The sequence below is a fragment of the Vicugna pacos genome, unplaced genomic scaffold (genome assembly GCF_048564905.1).
Source record: "Vicugna pacos unplaced genomic scaffold, VicPac4 scaffold_19, whole genome shotgun sequence".
NCBI lineage: Eukaryota > Metazoa > Chordata > Mammalia > Artiodactyla > Camelidae > Vicugna > Vicugna pacos.
Window position 1 is genome coordinate 13,582,122 of NW_027328740.1, and position 25,322 is coordinate 13,607,443.

General features: G+C 45.4%; 2 long non-coding RNA genes across 2 annotated transcripts in view; both read right to left on the reverse strand.

The window, feature by feature from the left end:
- Positions 1-25,322, reverse strand: part of LOC140693502 (uncharacterized) — a 542,527-nt gene that overhangs the window by 433,886 nt on the left and 83,319 nt on the right. The window lies entirely within an intron of this gene.
- On the reverse strand, positions 18,718-23,590 carry LOC140693503 (uncharacterized). The gene is made up of 3 exons (XR_012069254.1): positions 23,485-23,590; positions 20,223-20,295; positions 18,718-18,849 (listed from the first exon to the last, which is right to left on the reverse strand). It is a non-coding gene; the product is annotated as an uncharacterized lncRNA (long non-coding RNA).

Sequence of the window (25,322 nt, forward strand, 5' to 3'; positions counted from 1 at the left end):
CAGCAGGCCCTGATGGGTGACATCCATAGATATGCTTCCACTGGTGTTTCTGTAGACAGAGAAGCTCTTGGAAGAACTGGTTTCAGTGGGACATTCCCGTGGCACTACAAAGCACAAGCGCACTCACACTCTGCTCTTCTGGAAACACTCCAAAATAACATAGAGTAGAATGCAGAGCTGAGAAGCTTGAGAAGCTCCATTTCCACCAGAGGAAGTGTCCTGTGCTCTTTCAGATTTGTGAGATAAGCGTAATCAAAATGAGGTTATCCTAATCGAAATAGTATGGGGTGTTCATCACAACAAAGGCAACACCAGCAATTGGAGATAGACCAGACAACACACACAGGAACAGGACATGGCATCAATGTCTAGGAAAATTTGTCCTCACAGAAATCCCATGCAATAGTGTAGAGCCAAGAGTCTAAAGTTTTCACTTAACCAAGCCCTAGAAGTCTACATTAGATACCTGAAATTACCTGACCAGTAGAGATGAAGAAATACAGTAAAAGGAAAAGGAAGTACCATTTTCAGTTCCAAAGAGATTGAAGGCCCTAAAGATAAGCGTTCAGACAACTAGACTGCAAAACGCTCTGCAGAGCAAGTATTGAAAATGGAGGTGAGGGAAACACTGAAGAACAACAGTGTCTCAGAATCACAAAAGGCAGAATACCAGAAAAGGGGAAGAGAAAGCCTAAAGACGAGCCAAATAATCTCAGAAAACTCAGTGGATGAGAAAATATCAGGGCTAACATTCCGTCCTAAGCAGACGAGTTATTGCAGAGGGACGCGTGAATGACTTTGAAGACAGGGGAACACAAATCCCTCGGTCAGAAGCACACATAGGAAAGCAAGTGCCAACCAATGAAAACATTGCTGTTGAATCCTGGTTGAAGACAAGGCATGAAAGACTAAAATTCGAAAGAGTCCCAGATGGAAAAGCAAGAGATAAAGAAACAAACAATGTTTGAAAAGTGATGTGTAGAAAAATCAGACTGAAACTTGCTGAAAGCCAAGATAGAATCATCTAGGCGAATTCAGGAAGTACACAGCGTCCAAAAGAGGTGGAATCCCAATAGACTTAGCAGCAGCTGTATGATCCAAATCAACAAAGTTCATGAGCATCCCAGTGATTTAAAATGCGCTTGGAGGAAAGCAACATCGTCACAAGAGAACCTCCAGAGGGGTTTCAGCTGCTATCTCAGCAGCAATATTGCAGGACAGGGAGGAGTGCCAGGACATAGACCATAGCTTGAATGGCAAAATGCTGCCATCTAGGGTAGCCTATGCCACATGACCACCATTTCTAATAACAGCAGAGCTAGAGATTGCCACAGACCTGCAAATCTTAAAAGAATTCAGCAGTTCGAAACTTATCCTAAAAGAAAGGTTGAGAATTCTCCCCTGAAGGGATAAGCTGCAAGATGAAATGGAAAGAAGAAAACCCTTATTGGAAATGCAAGAAGAGCATGAGTGGAAAAGAAGAAACAAGAAGAAGGCAAGGAGGACATCAAAACCCTAAAGATGGGAGAGGGAAGCAGGAAATCATAGGGGATTGGAAGCAGTATCTTAAGGGAGTCAGCTTATATGACTCTCTGTTGGAAGCAAACGGAGAGATGCATGGCCTGACGTGTTTGTGAAACAAACGAGAAGCAGACCAAGAAAGAATCAAACAAACAAACAACACAAAAAGGGTAGGGTAACATGAATATTCAAAAGAAATTACTCAAGGTGATGTCAAGGATCATTCAGTACGCATCGACCCAGTATCGCGGCTTGAATGTACTCAACACAGCTGTATTCGGAAATCAGAGGCGTGCATTTATATTCGTAAATATTGATTCATATGAGCATATAGTGACCTAACCCAAATGCCGATTTGGAATCCAATGGATTCCTAGTCCGTGATATAGACTTGCAAGTCTTCCAACAGGATGAATGAATGCCATCTTCTACACTACGTCGAGAAGAAATGGCACAAGCCTATAACAAGGAAAAGTAGCTCCGCAAAAGTGTACTAAGATCAAAAGAGACAGGCAGTAAAGTGCACATTGGGGATTGTATCATTCCTAGGAATTTCAGCCCCGTTGAAACAAATGGATAGATGTCCCGTGAATGCGGGTGTTTCAGCAGAAATCAACCGACGGCTATGTATTGCGGATGTGCCCATATTACAGGAACAATAGTTTCCCTTAGTGGGTCTCTGTGTACTGTGAACTGTTAGAAAGTTTAAAGACGTGTGAAACATTCAACTGAAAATGGACACAATTCCCTCCGTTGCTACAGTGCATACAGATCTGAACAAAAAGAAAGAGGGAAGAACAAAGGCCCATGGGACGCTAGTGGGTAGAATCACATTTACCTTAGGAACCTCTCGTCGGATGCAGCCCCTCCCCCAACACTGACAAGATGCAGCAGCCATTGGGGATGGCAGTTAGCGGTTGGATTCCAGGTGGAATGTTGGTGTGTACCGCGAGGCTTGTTGTGGTTGGTGGATCCTAGGTAACCGGGCAGAGTTCTGTGGGTGGATCAGTGCGATGGAGGGGCTGCCGCCCTCTGTGGAGCTTGGCTTAGGTCTTTGGTCCGGGAAGCTGTGTCAGTTCGAGATACTGCTGCTGCCCAAAGACCTGAGTTCACGGGTCAGTTTCCAGAACCTGAAAGGGCAGACAGTGGAAGATCTGCCTGTCTTCAGCTTACTGGAGAGGCTCCGAGGTCCTTTCAGACTTGCCCAGTCCTGTTGAAGTCGACTTTATGGGAGACACGAAGAGAAGCTGGCCGAAAATATGGCTGCACGGATTGAGGAGAGATGCGAACACATTGATGAGAGATGTTCTGCTACAATAGAGAATACTGGCCTGGAGACAGCTGTAGAGGATAGCAGGCTCGAAAGGCATTCATGAGACATATTGAACCTCGCTGATACTAGCAGAAACCTACGGAGGGCCACCGTGGACTGGAGGAAGTTCCTCAATTCTCTGCTCCAAGAATGGGTCCAAGATCCCTGACGTCTAAAGAGAAGAGATGGCAGAGATGATAAAAACGCTCATGTTCTTGAAAGAGGTCAGATAATCCACACGACCCAAGGGGCAATTCCAAGCCATTCATATCAAAGTGCACCAAGCCCAGGTAAGCCTGTTCCCAGGTTTGGGCCAACCTATTCAAGCACTTGCTCTTCTCTCCCCCTCACTCAGGCATCCATTTTGAGGGATCAGTACCTGAGCTGCAATGAAGCCATTAAGAGAAGAGCAAGCCCCTCCTAGAATCAGAGTTCCTCTAGCTTCATCCTCTGTGAACAACAGGGAACCCCATAAAGGTCAAATACTCTCGTATGAAATAGATAGGAATTGAATACTTAGCTCCCACAAAGAAACGATGGCCTTCCACAAGATTCAGCAAATGCTGGGTTTATGTCTTCTCTGGGGTGAAGGGAGTGTGGTAAGTGAGGGGAATCTTTGACTGAACTTGAATCTGTATTAGGCCTCCGTTTTTCAAGACAGTCTAGGTAAATATTAGAAGTCAGATAGTGAACGGAACTGTAAAAGTCGCCAATGACATGAAAGACACAGCTTATGTGGACCGTCTTTCAATTGAGTCAAGCCCCCGGGGGCAATCTATCATGGGGGTGCAGACTTGGTTGCATTCAAGTGCTTTACCCAACATGATCGGATGATTAAGCGTTCTCATCACTGATAGAAGAACACCTGGTTCTCAGTAGCCTAGCATAGCTGCAGCAGGGTTCTCATAGCTATAATGCCTCTAGGTTCTTTGGATTCAAAGCTAAATGTATATATTTAGTTCGTTTTCTCTTGTATTTTCCTTGAGAGGGATGTTACACCTTGAAATGCCAACATTGACCAGTAGGTGTCATCGGGAGTAAAGGGCACCACATGCACAAGGGAATCCAAGCTTGGGGGTTATTTCATGTTTCCAACAGTTATTTCATGGTTCCTGTTGGTTTCGGAGGCTTCCACAGTAAAGAGTTGACATGACCCCTTTAACAGTTCGGACTGCTAGTTTGCATTCTATCTGTCTATGTTTTCCTTAGAGCTGACAAAATGTTACCGAAATTGACAAGTCTGGATTCTAGGTCAATTTAGTATGTTTCAGAAACTAACTTCATTTTCGTATAACTCCCAAAACATTAATATAAATTCTATTAAATTTTTAAAGACTGCAAATGAGAGATCAACACAATGTCACAACTGGAGTCTTCGGACAATCCCTCCCACCACGGCTGTATAGAAACAAAGAGATAAAAAAAAATCACATTTCTGTGAAATGTATCTGGAAAGTGTTGATTCATCGATGCCCAGTTGACAGAGAAGCAGTGCAACCTGCGCTCACTCGCTCCCATGAACACAGCAATGGAAACATCCACTCACCCAGCCCTTGGCACAGGACACTTGCCGAAGAGAGGTCTGTTACTTCCAAAGACAGGATGAGGCCTCAGAACACCTGGAAGCAGGAGAAGGAAAAGCAGGGAATGGATACCAGTGCATGGTCTGAGCCCTGTTGATGGAGCAGTAAAGGTGAAACTCTCTTTAACTTGGACGCACACTCTCAAGCGGACAGGAGACATGGGATTGAAGGTGATGCGCTGAGTGTTAGAAGAGTGCACAGCAGATGCTTGGCTGACAGAACTCAAAGAATCCAGTGCAAAATATCCCCACAGTTGATTCTGAGACCAAGCTCCGAGCTGCCAAATTTGAGGTAGCAGAGGCAGCGTTCAGGGAGGGATAGGGCTACGGATGATGGCACACGCTGAGTCTCAGGGATCTGGAGTGCGTTGTGGGATGTGGTGGGACCTATCAAGAGAGCAAACCGACCTGGGACCCCAATGAGCAAGCAACCACCCTGGCGCACGCAGTTGAAATTATCGATATGTCCCATGGCCACACCCAGTGCATCTGCAGGACCAGAGACCAATTTGGCATTTTGCTAATAGAGCATGTGTGGGGCTGAATGAGAGATATTGTGCATCGGGTCTGAGGGATCCAGGGGGCCTTGGGTTTGAATTCAGAATGAAAAGCCTTAGGATCTGCTACATTCATAACCTGGGCTGTGATTATGGTTTGGTTTGAGGCACAGGATGTGCAACAGCTCTGTGGTTGCCTTCGTGCACCCGTGCCACAAGGATGAGAGGACAAGGAAGTGTGGTCCAAGACCACAGCGTGAGAAGAGGAAGGATTTCCTTCAGTTTATCTCTCAAAAGCGGATGCTACATTTTGGATGGCACCGGCACGGTTCGGCAGCGAGGACACCAAGTTCGGGCTGCGGGATCATTCCAGCAGGCCCTGATGGGTGACATCCATAGATATGCTTCCACTGGTGTTTCTGTAGACAGAGAAGCTCTTGGAAGAACTGGTTTCAGTGGGACATTCCCGTGGCACTACAAAGCACAAGCGCACTCACACTCTGCTCTTCTGGAAACACTCCAAAATAACATAGAGTAGAATGCAGAGCTGAGAAGCTTGAGAAGCTCCATTTCCACCAGAGGAAGTGTCCTGTGCTCTTTCAGATTTGTGAGATAAGCGTAATCAAAATGAGGTTATCCTAATCGAAATAGTATGGGGTGTTCATCACAACAAAGGCAACACCAGCAATTGGAGATAGACCAGACAACACACACAGGAACAGGACATGGCATCAATGTCTAGGAAAATTTGTCCTCACAGAAATCCCATGCAATAGTGTAGAGCCAAGAGTCTAAAGTTTTCACTTAACCAAGCCCTAGAAGTCTACATTAGATACCTGAAATTACCTGACCAGTAGAGATGAAGAAATACAGTAAAAGGAAAAGGAAGTACCATTTTCAGTTCCAAAGAGATTGAAGGCCCTAAAGATAAGCGTTCAGACAACTAGACTGCAAACCGCTCTCCAGAGCAAGTATTGAAAATGGAGGTGAGGGAAACACTGAAGAACAACAGTGTCTCAGAATCACAAAAGGCAGAATACCAGAAAAGGGGAAGAGAAAGCCTAAAGACGAGCCAAATAATGTTAGAAAACTCAGTGGATGAGAAAATATCAGGGCTAACATTCCGTCCTAAGCAGACGAGTTATTGCAGAGGGACGCGTGAATGACTTTGAAGACAGGGGAACACAAATCCCTCGGTCAGAAGCACACATAGGAAAGCAAGTGCCAACCAATGAAAACATTGCTGTTGAATCCTGGTTGAAGACAAGGCATGAAAGACTAAAATTCGAAAGAGTCCCAGATGGAAAAGCAAGAGATAAAGAAACAAACAATGTTTGAAAAGTTATGTGTAGAAAAATCAGACTGAAACTTGCTGAAAGCCAAGATAGAATCATCTAGGCGAATTCAGGAAGTACACAGCGTCCAAAAGAGGTGGAATCCCAATAGACTTAGCAGCAGCTGTATGATCCAAATCAACAAAGTTCATGAGCATCCCAGTGATTTAAAATGCGCTTGGAGGAAAGCAACATCGTCACAAGAGAACCTCCAGAGGGGTTTCAGCTGCTATCTCAGCAGCAATATTGCAGGACAGGGAGGAGTGCCAGGACATAGACCATAGCTTGAATGGCAAAATGCTGCCATCTAGGGTAGCCTATGCCACATGACCACCATTTCTAATAACAGCAGAGCTAGAGAATGCCACAGACCTGCAAATCTTAAAAGAATTCAGCAGTTCGAAACTTATCCTAAAAGAAAGGTTGAGAATTCTCCCCTGAAGGGATAAGCAGCAAGATGAAATGGAAAGAAGAAAACCCTTATTGGAAATGCAAGAAGAGCATGAGTGGAAAAGAAGAAACAAGAAGAAGGCAAGGAGGACATCAAAACCCTAAAGATGGGAGAGGGAAGCAGGAAATCATAGGGGATTGGAAGCAGTATCTTAAGGGAGTCAGCTTATATGACTCTCTGTTGGAAGCAAACGGAGAGATGCATGGCCTGACGTGTTTGTGAAACAAACGAGAAGCAGACCAAGAAAGAATCAAATAAACAAACAACACAAAAAGGGTAGGGTAACATGAATATTCAAAAGAAATTACTCAAGGTGATGTCAAGGATCATTCAGTACGCATCGACCCAGTATCGCGGCTTGAATGTACTCAACACAGCTGTATTCGGAAATCAGAGGCGTGCATTTATATTCGTAAATATTGATTCATATGAGCATATAGTGACCTAACCCAAATGCCGATTTGGAATCCAATGGATTCCTAGTCCGTGATATAGACTTGCAAGTCTTCCAACAGGATGAATGAATGCCATCTTCTACACTACGTCGAGAAGAAATGGCACAAGCCTACAACAAGGAAAAGTAGCTCCGCAAAAGTGTACTAAGATCAAAAGAGACAGGCAGTAAAGTGCACATTGGGGATTGTATCATTCCTAGGAATTTCAGCCCCCTTGAAACAACTGGATAGATGTCCCGTGAATGCGGGTGTTTCAGCAGAAATCAACCGACGGCTATGTATTGCGGATGTGCCCATATTACAGGAACAATAGTTTCCCTTAGTGGGTCTCTGTGTACTGTGAACTGTTAGAAAGTTTAAAGACGTGTGAAACATTCAACTGAAAATGGACACAATTCCCTCCGTTGCTACAGTGCATACAGATCTGAACAAAAGGAAAGAGGGAAGAACAAAGGCCCATGGGACGCTAGTGGGTAGAATCACATTTACCTTAGGAACCTCTCGTCGGATGCAGCCCCTCGCCCAACACTGACAAGATGCAGCAGCCATTGGGGATGCCAGTTAGCCGTTGGATTCCAGGTGGAATGTTGGTGTGTACCGCGAGGCTTGTTGTGGCTGGTGGATCCTAGGTAACCGGGCAGAGTTCTGTGGGTGGATCAGTGCGATGGAGGGGCTGCCGCCCTCTGTGGAGCTTGGCTTAGGTCTTTGGTCCGGGAAGCTGTGTCAGTTCGAGATACTGCTGCTGCCCAAAGACCTGAGTTCACGGGTCAGTTTCCAGAACCTGAAAGGGCAGACAGTGGAAGATCTGCCTGTCTTCAGCTTACTGGAGAGGCTCCGAGGTCCTTTCAGACTTGCCCAGTCCTGTTGAAGTCAACTTTATGGGAGACACGAAGAGAAGCTGGCCGAAAATATGGCTGCACGGATTGAGGAGAGATGCGAACACATTGATGAGAGATGTTCTGCTACAATAGAGAATACTGGCCTGGAGACAGCTGCAGAGGATAGCAGGCTCGAAAGGCATTCATGAGACATATTGAACCTCGCTAATACTAGCAGAAACATACGGAGGGCCACCGTGGACTGGAGCAAGTTCCTCAATTCTCTGCTCCAAGAACGGGTCCAAGATCCCTGACGTCTAAAGAGAAGAGATGGCAGAGATGATAGAGACGCTCATGTTCTTGAAAGAGGTCAGATAATCCACACGACCCAAGGGGCAATTCCAAGCCATTCAAATCAAAGTGCACCAAGCCCTGGTAAGCCTTTTCCCAGGTTTGGGCCTAGCTATCAAGCACTTGCTCTTTCCTCCCCTCCACTCAGGCATCCATTTTGAGGGATCAGTACCTGAGCTGCAATGAAGCCAGTAAGAGAAGAGCAAGCCCCTCCTAGAATCAGAGTTCCTCTAGCTTCATCCTCTGTGAACAACAGGGAACCCCATAAAGGTCAAATACTCTCGTGGGAAAAAAACAGGAATTGAATACTTAGCTCCCACAAAGAAACGATGGCCTTCCGCTAGATTCAGCAAATGCTGGGTTTATGTCTTCTCTGGGGTGAAGGGAGTGTGGTAAGTGAGGGGAATCTTTGACTGAACTTGAATCTGTATTAGGCCTCCGTTTTTCAAGACAGTCTACGTAATTATTAGAAGTCAGATAGTGAACTGAACTGTAAAAGTCGCCAATGACATGAAAGACACAGCTTATGTGGACCGTCTTTCAATTGAGTCAAGCCCCCGGGGGCAATCTATCATGGGGGTGCAGACTTGGTTGCATTCAAGTGCTTTACCCAACATGATCGGATGATTAAGCGTTCTCATCACTGATAGAAGAACACCTGGTTCTCAGTAGCCTAGCATAGCTGCAGCAGGGTTCTCATAGCTATAATGCCTCTAGGTTCTTTGGATTCAAAGCTAAATGTATATATTTAGTTCGTTTTCTCTCGTATTTTCCTTGAGAGGGATGTTACACCTTGAAATGCCAACATTGACCAGTAGGTGTCATCGGGAGTAAAGGGCACCACATGCACAAGTGAATCCAAGCTTGGGGGTTATTTCATGTTTCCATTAGTTATTTCATGGTTCCTGTTGGTTTCGGAGGCTTCAACAGTAAAGAGTTGACATGACCCCTTTAACAGTTCGGACTGCTAGTTTGCATTCTATCTGTCTATGTTTTCCTTAGAGCTGACAAAATGTTACCGAAATTGACAAGTCTGGCTTCTAGGTCGATTTAGCATGTTTCAGAAACTAACTTCATTTTCGTATAACTCCCAAAACATTTATATCAATTCTATTAAATTTTTAAAGACTGCAAATGAGATATCAACACAATGTCAAAACTGGAGTCTTCGGACAATCCCTCCCACCACGGCTGTATAGAAACAAAGACATAAAAAAAAATCACATTTCTGTGAAATGTATCTGGAAAGTGTTGATTCATCGATGCCCAGTTGACAGAGAAGCAGTGCAACCTGCGCTCACTCGCTCCCATGAACACAGCAATGGAAAGTTCCACTCACCCAGCCCTTGGCACAGGACACTTGCCGAAGAGAGGTCTGTTACTTCCAAAGACAGGATGAGGCCTCAGAACACCTGGAAGCAGGAGAAGGAAAAGCAGGGAATGGATACCAGTGCATGGTCTGAGCCCTGTTGATGGAGCAGTAAAGGTGAAACTCTCTTTAACTTGGACGCACACTCTCAAGCGGACAGGAGACATGGGATTGAAGGTGATGCGCTGAGTGTTAGAAGAGTGCACAGCAGATGCTTGGCTGACAGAACTCAAAGAATCCAGTGCAAAATATCCCCACAGTTGATTCTGAGACCAAGCTCCGAGCTGCCAAATTTGAGGTAGCAGAGGCAGCGTTCAGGGAGGGATAGGGCTACGGATGATGGCACACGCTGAGTCTCAGGGATCTGGAGTGCGTTGTGGGATGTGGTGGGACCTATCAAGAGAGCAAACCGACCTGTGACCCCAATGAGCAAGCAACCACCCTGGCGCACGCAGTTGAAATTATCGATATGTCCCATGGCCACACCCAGTGCATCTGCAGGACCAGAGACCAATTTGGCATTTTGCTAATAGAGCATGTGTGGGGCTGAATGAGAGATATTGTGCATCGGGTCTGAGGGATCCAGGGGGCCTTGGGTTTGAATTCAGAATGAAAAGCCTTAGGATCTGCTACATTCATAACCTGGGCTGTGATTATGGTTTGGTTTGAGGCACAGGATGTGCAACAGCTCTGTGGTTGCCTTCGTGCACCCGTGCCACAAGGATGAGAGGACAAGGAAGTGTGGTCCAAGACCACAGCGTGAGAAGAGGAAGGATTTCCTTCAGTTTATCTCTCACAAGCGGATGCTACATTTTGGATGGCACCGGCACGGTTCGGCAGCGAGGACACCAAGTTCGGGCTGCGGGATCATTCCAGCAGGCCCTGATGGGTGACATCCATAGATATGCTTCCACTGGTGTTTCTGTAGACAGAGAAGCTCTTGGAAGAACTGGTTTCAGTGGGACATTCCCGTGGCACTACAAAGCACAAGCGCACTCACACTCTGCTCTTCTGGAAACACTCCAAAATAACATAGAGTAGAATGCAGAGCTGAGAAGCTTTAGAAGCTCCATTTCCACCAGAGGAAGTGTCCTGTGCTCTTTCAGATTTGTGAGATAAGCGTAATCAAAATGAGGTTATCCTAATCGAAATTGTATGGGGGGTTCATCACAACAAAGGCAACACCAGCAATTGGAGATAGACCAGACAACACACACAGGAACAGGACATGGCATCAATGTCTAGGAAAATTTGTCCTCACAGAAATCCCATGCAATTGTGTAAAGCCAAGAGTCTAAAATTTTCACTTAACCAAGCCCTAGAAGTCTACATTAGATACCTGAAATTACCTGACCAGAAGAGATGAAGAAATACAGTAAAAGGAAAAGGAAGTACCATTTTCAGTTCCAAAGAGATTGAAGGCCCTAAAGATAAGCTTTCAGACAACTAGACTGCAAAACGCTCTCCAGAGCAAGTATTGAAAATGGAGGTGAGGGAAACACTGAAGAACAACAGTGTCTCAGAATCACAAAAGGCAGAATACCAGAAAAGGGGAAGAGAAAGCCTAAAGACGAGCCAAATAATATCAGAAAACTCAGTGGATGAGAAAATATCAGGGCTAACATTCCGTCCTAAGCAGACTAGATATTGCAGAGGGACGCGTGAATGACTTTGAAGACAGGGGAACAGAAATCCCTCCGTCAGAAGCACACATAGGAAAGCAAGTGCCAACCAATGAAAACATTGCTGTTGAATCCTGGTTGAAGACAAGGCATGAAAGACTAAAATTCGCAAGAGTCCCAGATGGAAAAGCAAGAGATAAAGAAACAAACAATGTTTGAAAAGTTATGTGTTGAAAAATCAGACTGAAACTTGCTGAAAGCCAAGATAGAATCATCTAGGCGAATTCAGGAAGTACACAGCGTCCAAAAGAGGTGGAATCCCAATAGACTTAGCAGCAGCTGTATGATCCAAATCAACAAAGTTCATGAGCATCCCAGAGATTTAAAATGCGCCTGGAGGAAAGCAACATAGTCACAAGAGAACCTCCAGAGGGGTTTCAGCTGCTATCTCAGCAGCAATATTGCAGGACAGGGAGGAGTGCCAGGACATAGACCATAGCTTGAATGGCAAAATGCTGCCATCTAGGGTAGCCTATGCCACATGACCACCATTTCTAATAACAGCAGAGCTAGAGAATGCCACAGACCTGCAAATCTTAAAAGAATTCAGCAGTTCGAAACTTATCCTAAAAGAAATGTTGAGAATTCTCCCCTGAAGGGATAAGCAGCAAGATGAAATGGAAAGAAGAAAACCCTTATTGGAAATGCAAGAAGAGCATGAGTGGAAAAGAAAAAACAAGAAGAAGGCAAGGAGGACATCAAAACCCTAAAGATGGGAGAGGGAAGCAGGAAATCATAGGGGATTGGAAGCACTATCTTAAGGGAGTCAGCTTATATGACTCTCTGTTGGAAGCAAACGGAGAGATGCATGGCCTGACGTGTTTGCGAAACAAACGAGAAGCAGACCAAGAAAGAATCAAACAAACAAACAACACAAAAAGGGTAGGGTAACATGAATATTCAAAAGAAATTACTCAAGGTGATGTCAAGGATCATTCAGTACGCATCGACCCAGTATCGCGGCTTGAATGTACTCAGCACACCTGTATTCGGAAATCAGAGGCGTGCATTTATATTCGTAAATATTGATTCATATGAGCATATCGTGACCTAACCCAAATGCCGCTTTGGAATCCAATGGATTCCTAGTCCGTGATATAGACTTGCAAGTCTTCCAACAGGATGAATGAATGCCATCTTCTACACTACGTCGAGAAGAAATGGCACAAGCCTATAACAAGGAAAAGTAGCTCCGCAAAAGTGTACTAAGATCAAAAGAGACAGGCAGTAAAGTGCACATTGGGGATTGTATCATTCCTAGGAATTTCAGCCCCCTTGAAACAAATGGATAGATGTCCCGTGAATGCGGGTGTTTCAGCAGAAATCAACCGACGGCTATGTATTGCGGGTGTGCCCATATTACAGGAACAATAGTTTCCCTTAGTGGGTTTCTGTGTACTGTGAACTGTTAGAAAGTTTAAAGACGTGTGAAACATTCAACTGAAAATGGACACACTTCCCTCCGTTGCTACAGTGCATACAGATCTGAACAAAAGGAAAGAGGGAAGAACAAAGGCCCATGGGACGCTAGTGGGTAGAATCACATTTACCTTAGGAACCTCTGGTCGGATGCAGCCCTTCCCCCAACACTGACAAGATGCAGCAGCCATTGGGGATGGCAGTTAGCCGTTGGATTCCAGGTGGAATGTTGGTGTGTACCGCGAGGCTTGTGGTGGCTGGTGGATCCTAGGTAACCGGGCAGAGTTCTGTGGGTGGATCAGTGCGATGGAGGGGCTGCCGCCCTCTGTGGAGCTTGGCTTAGGTCTTTGGTCCGGGAAGCTGTGTCAGTTCGAGATACTGCTGCTGCCCAAAGACCTGAGTTCACGGGTCAGTTTCCAGAACCTGAAAGGGCAGACAGTGGAAGATCTGCCTGTCTTCAGCTTACTGGAGAGGCTCCGAGGTCCTTTCAGACTTGCCCAGTCCTGTTGAAGTCGACTTTATGGGAGACATGAAGAGAAGCTGGCCGAAAATATGGCTGCACGGATTGAGGAGAGATGCGAACACATTGATGAGAGATGTTCTGCTACAATAGAGAATACTGGCCTGGAGACAGCTGTAGAGGATAGCAGGCTCGAAAGGCATTCATGAGACATATTGAACCTCGCTGATACTAGCAGAAACATACCGAGGGCCACCGTGGACTGGAGCAAGTTCCTCAATTCTCTGCTCCAAGAAAGGGTCCAAGATCCCTGACGTCTAAAGAGAAGAGTTGGCAGAGATGATAAAAACGCTCATGTTCTTGAAAGAGGTCAGATAATCCACACGACCCAAGGGGCAATTCCAAGCCATTCAGATCAAAGTGCACCAAGCCCAGGTAAGCCTTTTCCCAGGTTTGGGCCTAGCTATCAAGCACTTGCTCTTCCCTCCCCTCCACTCAGGCATCCATTTTGAGGGATCAGTACCTGAGCTGCAATGAAGCCAGTAAGAGAAGAGCAAGCCCCTCCTAGAATCAGAGTTCCTCTAGCTTCATCCTCTGTGAACAACAGGGAACCCCATAAAGGTCAAATACTCTCGTGGGAAATAGACAGGAATTGAATACTTAGCTCCCACAAAGAAACGATGGCCTTCCGCTAGATTCAGCAAATGCTGGGTTTATGTCTTCTCTGGGGTGAAGGGAGTGTGGTAAGTGAGGGGAATCTTTGACTGAACTTGAATCTGTATTAGGCCTCCGTTTTTCAAGACAGTCTAGGTAAATATTAGAAGTCAGATAGTGAACGGAACTGTAAAAGTCGCCAATGACATGAAAGACACAGCTTATGTGGACCGTCTTTCAATTGAGTCAAGCCCCCGGGGGCAATCTATCATGGGGGTGCAGACTTGGTTGCATTCAATTGCTTTACCCAACATGATCGGATGATTAAGTGTTCTCATCACTGATAGAAGAACACCTGGTTCTCAGTAGCCTAGCAGAGCTGCAGCAGGGTTCTCATAGCTATAATGCCTCTAGGTTCTTTGGATTCAAAGCTAAATGTATATATTTAGTTCGTTTCCTCTTGTATTTTCCTTGAGAGTGATGTTACACCTTGAAATGCCAACATTGACCAGTAGGTGTCATCGGGAGTAAAGGGCACCACATGCACAAGTGAATCCAAGCTTGGGGGTTATTTCATGTTTCCATTAGTTATTTCATGGTTCCTGTTGGTTTCGGAGGCTTCAACAGTAAAGAGTTGACATGACCCCTTTAACAGTTCGGGCTGCCAGTTTGCATTCTATCTGTCTATGTTTTCCTTAGAGCTGACAAAATGTTACCGAAATTGACAAGTCTGGCTTCTAGGTCGATTTAGTATGTTTCAGAAACTAACTTCATTTTCGTATAACTCCCAAAACATTTATATCAATTCTATTAAATTTTTAAAGACTGCAAATGAGATATCAACACAATGTCAAAACTGGAGTCTTCGGACAATCCCTCCCACCACGGCTGTATAGAAACAAAGAGATAAAAAAAAATCACATTTCTGTGAAATGTATCTGGAAAGTGTTGATTCATCGATGCCCAGTTGACAGAGAAGCAGTGCAACCTGCGCTCACTCGCTCCCATGAACACAGCAATGGAAACATCCACTCACCCAGCCCTTGGCACAGGACACTTGCCGAAGAGAGGTCTGTTACTTCCAAAGACAGGATGAGGCCTCAGAACACCTGGAAGCAGGAGAAGGAAAAGCAGGGAATGGATACCAGTGCATGGTCTGAGCCCTGTTGATGGAGCAGTAAAGGTGAAACTCTCTTTAACTTGGACGCACACTCTCAAGCGGACAGGAGACATGGGATTGAAGGTGATGCGCTGAGTGTTAGAAGAGTGCACAGCAGATGCTTGGCTGACAGAACTCAAAGAATCCAGTGCAAAATATCCCCACATTTGATTCTGAGACCAAGCTCCGAGCTGCCAAATTTGAGGTAGCAGAGGCAGCGTTCAGGGAGGGATAGGGCTACGGATGACGGCACACGCTGAGTCTCAGGGATCTAGAGTGCGTTGTGGGATGTGGTGGGACCTATCAAGAGAGCAAACCGACCTGGGACCCCAATGAGCAAGCAACCACCCTGGCGCACGCAGTTGAAATTATCGATATGTCCCATGGCCACACCCAGTGAATCTGCAGGACCAGAGACCAATTTGGCATTTTGCCAATAGAGCATGTGTGGGGCTGAATGAGAGATATTGTGCATCGGGTCTGAGGGATCCAGGGGGCCTTGGGTTTGAATTCAGAATGAAAAGCCTTAGGATCTGCTACATTCATAACCTGGTCTGTGATTATGGTTTGGTTTGAGGCACAGGATTTGCAACAGCTCTGTGGTTGCCTTCGTGCACCCGTGCCACAAGGATGAGAGGACAAGGAAGTGTGGTCCAAGACCACAGCGTGAGAAGAGGAAGGATTTCCTTCAGATTATCTCTCAAATGCGGATGCTACATTTTGGATGGCACCGGCACGGTTCGGCAGCGAGGACACCAAGTTCGGGCTGCGGGATCATTCCAGCAGGCCCTGATGTGTGACATCCATAGATATGCTTCCACTGGTGTTTCTGTAGACAGAGAAGCTCTTGGAAGAACTGGTTTCAGTGGGACATTCCCGTGGCACTACAAAGCACAAGCGCACTCACACTCTACTCTTCTGGAAACACTCCAAAATAACAGAGAGTAGAATGCAGAGCGGAGAACCTTTAGAAGCTCCATTTCCACCAGAGGAAGTGTCCTGTGCTCTTTCAGATTTGTGAGATAAGCGTAATCAAAATGAGGTTATCTTAATCGAAATAGTATGGGGTGTTCATCACAACAAAGGCAACACAAGCAATTGGAGATAGACCAGACAACACACACAGGAACAGGACATGGCATCAATGTCTAGGAAAATTTGTCCTCACAGAAATCCCATGCAATTGTGTAGAGCCAAGAGTCTAAAATTTTCACTTAACCAAGCCCTAGAAGTCTACATTAGATACCTGAAATTACCTGACCAGTAGAGATGAAGAAATACAGTAAAAGGAAAAGGAAGTACCATTTTCAGTTCCAAAGAGATTGAAGGCCCTAAAGATAAGCTTTCAGACAACTAGACTGCAAAACGCTCTCCAGAGCAAGTATTGAAAATGGAGGTGAGGGAAACACTGAAGAACAACAGTGTCTCAGAATCACAAAAGGCAGAATACCAGAAAAGGGGAAGAGAAAGCCTAAAGACGAGCCAAATGATATCAGAAAACTCAGTGGATGAGAAAATATCAGGGCTAACATTCCGTCCTAAGCAGACTAGATATTGCAGAGGTAAGCGTGAATGACTTTGAAGACAGGGGAACACAAATCCCTCGGTCAGAAGCACACATAGGAAAGCAAGTGCCAACCAATGAAAACATTGCTGTTGAATCCTGGTTGAAGACAAGGCATGAAAGACTAAAATTCGAAAGAGTCCCAGATGGAAAAGCAAGAGATAAAGAAACAAACAATGTTTGAAAAGTTATGTGTAGAAAAATCAGACTGAAACTTGCTGAAAGCCAAGATAGAATCATCTAGGCGAATTCAGGAAGTACACAGCGTCCAAAAGAGGTGGAATCCCAATGGACTTAGCAGCAGCTGTATGATCCAAATCAACAAAGTTCATGGGCATCCCAGTGATTTAAAATGCGCCTGGAGGAAAGCAACATAGTCACAACAGAACCTCCAGAGGGGTTTCAGCTGCTATCTCAGCAGCAATATTGCAGGACAGGGAGGAGTGCCAGGACATAGACCATAGCTTGAATGGCAAAATGCTGCCATCTAGGGTAGCCTATGCCACATGACCACCATTTCTAATAACAGCAGAGCTAGAGAATGCCACAGAACTGCAAATCTTAAAAGAATTCAGCAGTTCGAAACTTATCCTAAAAGAAAGGTTGAGAATTCTCCCCTGAAGGGATAAGCAGCAAGATGAAATGGAAAGAAGAAAACCCTTATTGGAAATGCAAGAAGAGCATGAGTGGAAAAGAAGAAACAAGAAGAAGGCAAGGAGGACATCAAAACCCTAAAGATGGGAGAGGGAAGCAGGAAATCATAGGGGATTGGAAGCACTATCTTAAGGGAGTCAGCTTATATGACTCTCTGTTGGAAGCAAACGGAGAGATGCATGGCCTGACGTGTTTGTGAAACAAACGAGAAGCAGACCAAGAAAGAATCAAGCAAACAAACAACACAAAAAGGGTAGGGTAACATGAATATTCAAAAGAAATTACTCAAGGTGATGTCAAGGATCATTCAGTACGCATCGACCCAGTATCGCGGCTTGAATGTACTCAGCACACCTGTATTCGGAAATCAGAGGCTTGCATTTATATTCGTAAATATTGATTCATAGGAGCATATCGTGACCTAACCCAAATGCCGATTTGGAATCCAATGGATTCCTAGTCCGTGATATAGACTTGCAAGTCTTCCAACAGGATGAATGAATGCCATCTTCTACACTACGTCGAGAAGAAATGGCACAAGCCTATAACAAGGAAAAGTAGCTCCGCAAAAGTGTACTAAGATCAAAAGAGACAGGCAGTAAAGTGCACATTGGGGATTGTATCATTCCTAGGAATTTCAGCCCCGTTGAAACAAATGGATAGATGTCCCGTGAATGCGGGTGTTTCAGCAGAAATCAACCGACGGCTATGTATTGCGGGTGTGCCCATATTACAGGAACAATAGTTTCCCTTAGTGGGTCTCTGTGTACTGTGAACTGTTAGAAAGTTTAAAGACGTGTGAAACATTCAACTGAAAATGGACACACTTCCCTCCGTTGCTACAGTGCATACAGATCTGAACAAAAGGAAAGAGGGAAGAACAAAGGCCCATGGGACGCTAGTGGGTAGAATCACATTTACCTTAGGAACCTCTCGTCGGATGCAGCCCCTCCCCCAACACTGACAAGATGCAGCAGCCATTGGGGATGGCAGTTAGCGGTTGGATTCCAGGTGGAATGTTGGTGTGTACCGCGAGGCTTGTTGTGGTTGGTGGATCCTAGGTAACCGGGCAGAGTTCTGTGGGTGGATCAGTGCGATGGAGGGGCTGCCGCCCTCTGTGGAGCTTGGCTTAGGTCTTTGGTCCGGGAAGCTGTGTCAGTTCGAGATACTGCTGCTGCCCAAAGACCTGAGTTCACGGGTCAGTTTCCAGAACCTGAAAGGGCAGACAGTGGAAGATCTGCCTGTCTTGAGCTTACTGGAGAGGCTCCGAGGTCCTTTCAGACTTGCCCAGTCCTGTTGAAGTCGACTTTATGGGAGACACGAAGAGAAGCTGGCCGAAAATATGGCTGCACGGATTGAGGAGAGATGCGAACACATTGATGAGAGATGTTCTGCTACAATAGAGAATACTGGCCTGGAGACAGCTGTAGAGGATAGCAGGCTCGAAAGGCATTCATGAGACATATTGAACCTCGCTGATACTAGCAGAAACCTACGGAGGGCCACCGTGGACTGGAGGAAGTTCCTCAATTCTCTGCTCCAAGAACGGGTCCAAGATCCCTGACGTCTAAAGAGAAGAGATGGCAGAGATGATAAAAACGCTCATGTTTTTGAAAGAGGTCAGATAATCCACACGACCCAAGGGGCAATTCCAAGCCATTCAGATCAAAGTGCACCAAGCCCAGGTAAGCCTTTTCCCAGGTTTGGGCCTAGCTATCAAGCACTTTCTCTTCCCTCCCCTCCACTCAGGCATCCATTTTGAGGGATCAGTACCTGAGCTGCAATGAAGCCAGTAAGAGAAGAGCAAGCCCCTCCTAGAATCAGAGTTCCTCTAGCTTCATCCTCTGTGAACAACAGGGAACCCCATAAACGTCAAATACTCTCGTATGAAATAGATAGGAATTGAATACGTAGCTCCCACAAAGAAACGATGGCCTTCCGCTAGATTCAGCAAATGCTGGGTTTATGTTTTCTCTGGGGTGAAGGGAGTGTGGTAAGTGAGGGGAATCTTTGACTGAACTTGAATCTATATTAGGCCTCCGTTTTTCAAGACAGTCTAGGTAAATATTAGAAGTCAGATAGTGAACGGAACTGTAAAAGTCGCCAATGACATGAAAGACACAGCTTATGTGGACCGTCTTTCAATTGAGTCAAGCCCCCGGGGGCAATCTATCATGGGGGTGCAGACTTGGTTGCATTCAAGTGCTTTACCCAACATGATCGGATGATTAAGCGTTCTCATCACTGATAGAAGAACACCTGGTTCTCAGTAGCCTAGCATAGCTGCAGCAGGGTTCTCATAGCTTTAATGCCTCTAGGTTCTTTGGATTCAAAGCTAAATATATATATTTAGTTCGTTTACTCTTGTATTTTCCTTGAGAGGGATGTTACACCTTGAAATGCCAACATTGACCAGTAGGTGTCATCGGGAGTAAAGGGCACCACATGCACAAGTGAATCCAAGCTTGGGGGTTATTTCATGTTTCCATTAGTTATTTCATGGTTCCTGTTGGTTTCGGAGGCTTCCACAGTAAAGAGTTGACATGACCCCTTTAACAGTTCGGACTGCTAGTTTGCATTCTATCTGTCTATGTTTTCCTTAGAGCTGACAAAATGTTACCGAAATTGACAAGTCTTGCTTCTAGGTCGATTTAGTATGTTTCAGAAACTAACTTCATTTTCGTATAACTCCCAAAACATTTATATCAATTCTATTAAATTTTTAAAGACTGCAAATGAGAGATCAACACAATGTCAAAACTGGAGTCTTCGGACAATCCCTCCCACCACGGCTGTATAGAAACAAAGAGATAAAAAAAAATCACATTTCTGTGAAATGTATCTGGAAAGTGTTGATTCATCGATGCCCAGTTGACAGAGAAGCAGTGCAACCTGCGCTCACTCGCTCCCATGAACACAGCAATGGAAACATCCACTCACCCAGCCCTTGGCACAGGACACTTGCCGAAGAGAGGTCTGTTACTTCCAAAGACAGGATGAGGCCTCAGAACACCTGGAAGCAGGAGAAGGAAAAGCAGGGAATGGATACCAGTGCATGGTCTGAGCCCTGTTGATGGAGCAGTAAAGGTGAAACTCTCTTTAACTTGGACGCACACTCTCAAGCGGACAGGAGACATGGGATTGAAGGTGATGCGCTGAGTGTTAGAAGAGTGCACAGCAGATGCTTGGCTGACAGAACTCAAAGAATCCAGTGCAAAATATCCCCACAGTTGATTCTGAGACCAAGCTCCGAGCTGCCAAATTTGAGGTAGCAGAGGCAGCGTTCAGGGAGGGATAGGGCTACGGATGATGGCACACGCTGAGTCTCAGGGATCTGGAGTGCGTTGTGGGATGTGGTGGGACCTATCAAGAGAGCAAACCGACCTGTGACCCCAATGAGCAAGCAACCACCCTGGCGCACGCAGTTGAAATTATCGATATGTCCCATGGCCACACCCAGTGCATCTGCAGGACCAGAGACCAATTTGGCATTTTGCTAATAGAGCATGTGTGGGGCTGAATGAGAGATATTGTGCATCGGGTCTGAGGGATCCAGGGGGCCTTGGGTTTGAATTCAGAATGAAAAGCCTTAGGATCTGCTACATTCATAACCTGGGCTGTGATTATGGTTTGGTTTGAGGCACAGGATGTGCAACAGCTCTGTGGTTGCCTTCGTGCACCCGTGCCACAAGGATGAGAGGACAAGGAAGTGTTGTCCTAGAATACAGCGTGAGAAGAGGAAGGATTTCCTTCAGTTTATCTCTCAAAAGCGGATGCTACATTTTGGATGGCACCGGCACGGTTCGGCAGCGAGGACACCAAGTTCGGGCTGCGGGATCATTCCAGCAGGCCCTGATGGGTGACATCCATAGATATGCTTCCACTGGTGTTTCTGTAGACAGAGAAGCTCTTGGAAGAACTGGTTTCAGTGGGACATTCCCGTGGCACTACAAAGCACAAGCGCACTCACACTCTGCTCTTCTGGAAACACTCCAAAATAACATAGAGTAGAATGCAGAGCTGAGAACCTTTAGAAGCTCCATTTCCACCAGAGGAAGTGTCCTGTGCTCTTTCAGATTTGTGAGATAAGCGTAATCAAAATGAGGTTGTCCTAATCGAAATAGTATGGGGTGTTCATCACAACAAAGGCAACACCAGCAATTGGAGATAGACCAGACAACACACACAGGAAAAGGACATGGCATCAATGTCTAGGAAAATTTGTCCTCACAGAAATCCCATGCAATTGTGTAGAGCCAAGAGTCTAAAGTTTTCACTTAACAAAGCCCTAGAAGTCTACATAAGATACCTGAAATTACCTGACCAGTAGAGATGAAGAAATACAGTAAAAGGAAAAGGAAGTACCATATTCAGTTCCCAAGAGATTTAAGGCCCTAAAGATAAGCTTTCAGACAACTAGACTGCAAAACGCTCTCCAGAGCAAGTATTGAAAATGGAGGTGAGGGAAACACTGAAGAACAACAGTGTCTCAGAATCACAAAAGACAGAATACCAGAAAAGGGGAAGAGAAAGCCTAAAGACGAGCCAAATAATATCAGAAAACTCAGTGGATGAGAAAATATCAGGGCTAACATTCCATCCTAAGCAGACGAGATATTGCAGAGGGACGTGTGAATGACTTTGAAGACAGGGGAACAGAAATCCCTCGGTCAGAAAAACACATAGGAAAGCAAGTGCAAACCAATGAAAACATTGCTGTTGAATCCTGGTTGAAGACAAGGCATGAAAGACTAAAATTCGAAAGAGTCCCAGATGGAAAAGCAAGAGATAAAGAAACAAACAATGTTTGAAAAGTGATGTGTAGAAAAATCAGACTGAAACTTGCTGAAAGCCAAGATAGAATCATCTAGGCGAATTCAGGAAGTACACAGCGACCAAAAGAGGTGGAATCCCAATAGACTTAGCAGCAGCTGTATGATCCAAATCAACAAAGTTCATGAGCATCCCAGTGATTTAAAATGCGCCTGGAGGAAAGCAACATAGTCACAAGAGAACCTCCAGAGGGGTTTCAGCTGCTATCTCAGCAGCAATATTGCAGGACAGGGAGGAGTGCCAGGACATAGACCATAGCTTGAATGGCAAAATGCTGTCATCTAGGGTAGCCTATGCCACATGACCACCATTTCTAATAACAGCAGAGCTAGAGAATGCCACAGACCTGCAAATCTTAAAAGAATTCAGCAGTTCGAAACTTATCCTAAAAGAAAGGTTGAGAATTCTCCCCTGAAGGGATAAGCAGGAAGATGAAATGGAAAGAAGAAAACCCTTATTGGAAATGCAAGAAGAGCATGAGTGGAAAAGAAGAAACAAGAAGAAGGCAAGGAGGACATCAAAACCCTAAAGATGGGAGAGGGAAGCAGGAAATCATAGGGGATTGGAAGCACTATCTTAAGGGAGTCAGCTTATATGACTCTCTGTTGGAAGCAAACGGAGAGATGCATGGCCTGACGTGTTAGCGAAACAAACGAGAAGCAGACCAAGAAAGAATCAAAGAAACAAACAACACAAAACGGGTAGGGTAACATGAATATTCAAAAGAAATTACTCAAGGTGATGTCAAGGATCATTCAGTACGCATCGACCCAGTATCGCGGCTTGAATGTACTCAGCACACCTGTATTCGGAAATCAGAGGCGTGCATTTATATTCGTAAATATTGATTCATAAGAGCATTTCGTGACCTAACCCAAATGCCGATTTGGAATCCAATGGTTTCCTAGTCCGTGATATAGACTTGCAAGTCTTCCAACAGGATGAATGAATGCCATCTTCTACACTACGTCGAGAAGAAATGGCACAAGCCTATAACAAGGAAAAGTAGCTCCGCAAAAGTGTACTAAGATCAAAAGAGACAGGCAGTAAAGTGCACATTGGGGATTGTATCATTCCTAGGAATTTCAGCCCCCTTGAAACAAATGGATAGATGTCCCGTGAATGCGGGTGTTTCAGCAGAAATCAACCGACGGCTATGTATTGCGGGTGTGCCCATATTACAGGAACAATAGTTTCCCTTAGTGGGTCTCTGTGTACTGTGAACTGTTAGAAAGTTTAAAGACGTGTGAAACATTCAACTGAAAATGGACACACTTCCCTCCGTTGCTACAGTGCATACAGATCTGAACAAAAGGAAAGAGGGAAGAACAAAGGCCCATGGGACGCTAGTGGGTAGAATCACATTTACCTTAGGAACCTCTCGTCGGATGCAGCCCCTCCCCCAACACTGACAAGATGCAGCAGCCATTGGGGATGGCAGTTAGCCGTTGGATTCCAGGTGGAATGTTGGTGTGTAGCGGGAGGCTTGTTGTGGCTGGTGGATCCTAGGTAACCGGGCAGAGTTCTGTGGGTGGATCAGTGCGATGGAGGGGCTGCCGCCCTCTGTGGAGCTTGGCTTAGGTCTTTGGTCCGGGAAGCTGTGTCAGTTCGAGATACTGCTGCTGCCCAAAGACCTGAGTTCACGGGTCAGTTTCCAGAACCTGAAAGGGCAGACAGTGGAAGATCTGCCTGTCTTCAGTTACTGGAGAGGCTCCGAGGTCCTTTCAGACTTGCCCAGTCCTGTTGAAGTCGACTTTATGGGAGACACGAAGAGAAGCTGGCCGAAAATATGGCTGCACGGATTGAGGAGAGATGCGAACACATTGATGAGAGATGTTCTGCTACAATAGAGAATACTGGCCTGGAGACCGCTGCAGAGGATAGCAGGCTCGAAAGGCATTCATGAGACATATTGAACCTCGCTGATACTAGCAGAAACCTACGGAGGGCCACCGTGGACTGGAGGAAGTTCCTCAATTCTCTGCTCCAAGAACGAGTCCAAGATCCCTGACGTCTAAATAGAAGAGATGGCAGAGATGATAAAAACGCTCATGTTCTTGAAAGAGGTCAGATAATCCACACGACCCAAGGGGCAATTCCAAGCCATTCAGATCAAAGTGCACCAAGCCCAGGTAAGCCTTTTCCCAGGTTTGGGCCTAGCTATCAAGCACTTGCTCTTCCCTCCCCTCCACTCAGGCATCCATTTTGAGGGATCAGTACCTGAGGTGAAATGAAGCCAGTAAGAGAAGAGCAAGCCCCTCCTAGAATCAGAGTTCCTCTAGCTTCATCCTCTGTGAACAACAGGGAACCCCATAAAGGTCAAATACTCTCGTATGAAATAGACAGGAATTGAATATTTAGCTCCCACAAAGAAACGATGGCCTTCCGCTAGATTCAGCAAATGCTGGGTTTATGTCTTCTCTGGGGTGAAGGGAGTGTGGTAAGTGAGGGGAATCTTTGACTGAACTTGAATCTGTATTAGGCCTCCGTTTTTCAAGACAGTCTACGTAATTATTAGAAGTCAGATAGTGAACGGAACAGTAAAAGTCGCCAATGACATGAAAGACACAGCTTATGTGGACCGTCTTTCAATTGAGTCAAGCCCCCGGGGGCAATCTATCATGGGGGTGCAGACTTGGTTGCATTCAAGTGCTTTACCCAACATGATCGGATGATTAAGCGTTCTCATCACTGATAGAAGAACACCTTGTTCTCAGTAGCCTAGCATAGCTGCAGCAGGGTTCTCATAGCTATAATGCCTCTAGGTTCTTTGGATTCAAAGCTAAATGTATATATTTAGTTCGTTTTCTCTTGTATTTTCCTTGAGAGGGATGTTACACCTTGAAATGCCAACATTGACCAGTAGGTGTCATCGGGAGTAAAGGGCACCACATGCACAAGGGAATCCAAGCTTGGGGGTTATTTCATGTTTCCATTAGTTATTTCATGGTTCCTGTTGGTTTCGGAGGCTTCCACAGTAAAGAGTTGACATGACCCCTTTAACAGTTCGGACTGCTAGTTTGCATTCTATCTGTCTATGTTTTCCTTAGAGCTGACAAAATGTTACCGAAATTGACAAGTCTGGCTTCTAGGTCGATTTAGTATGTTTCAGAAACTAACTGCATTTTCGTATAACTCCCAAAACATTTATATCAATTCTATTAAATTTTTAAAGACTGCAAATGAGATATCAACACAATGTCAAAA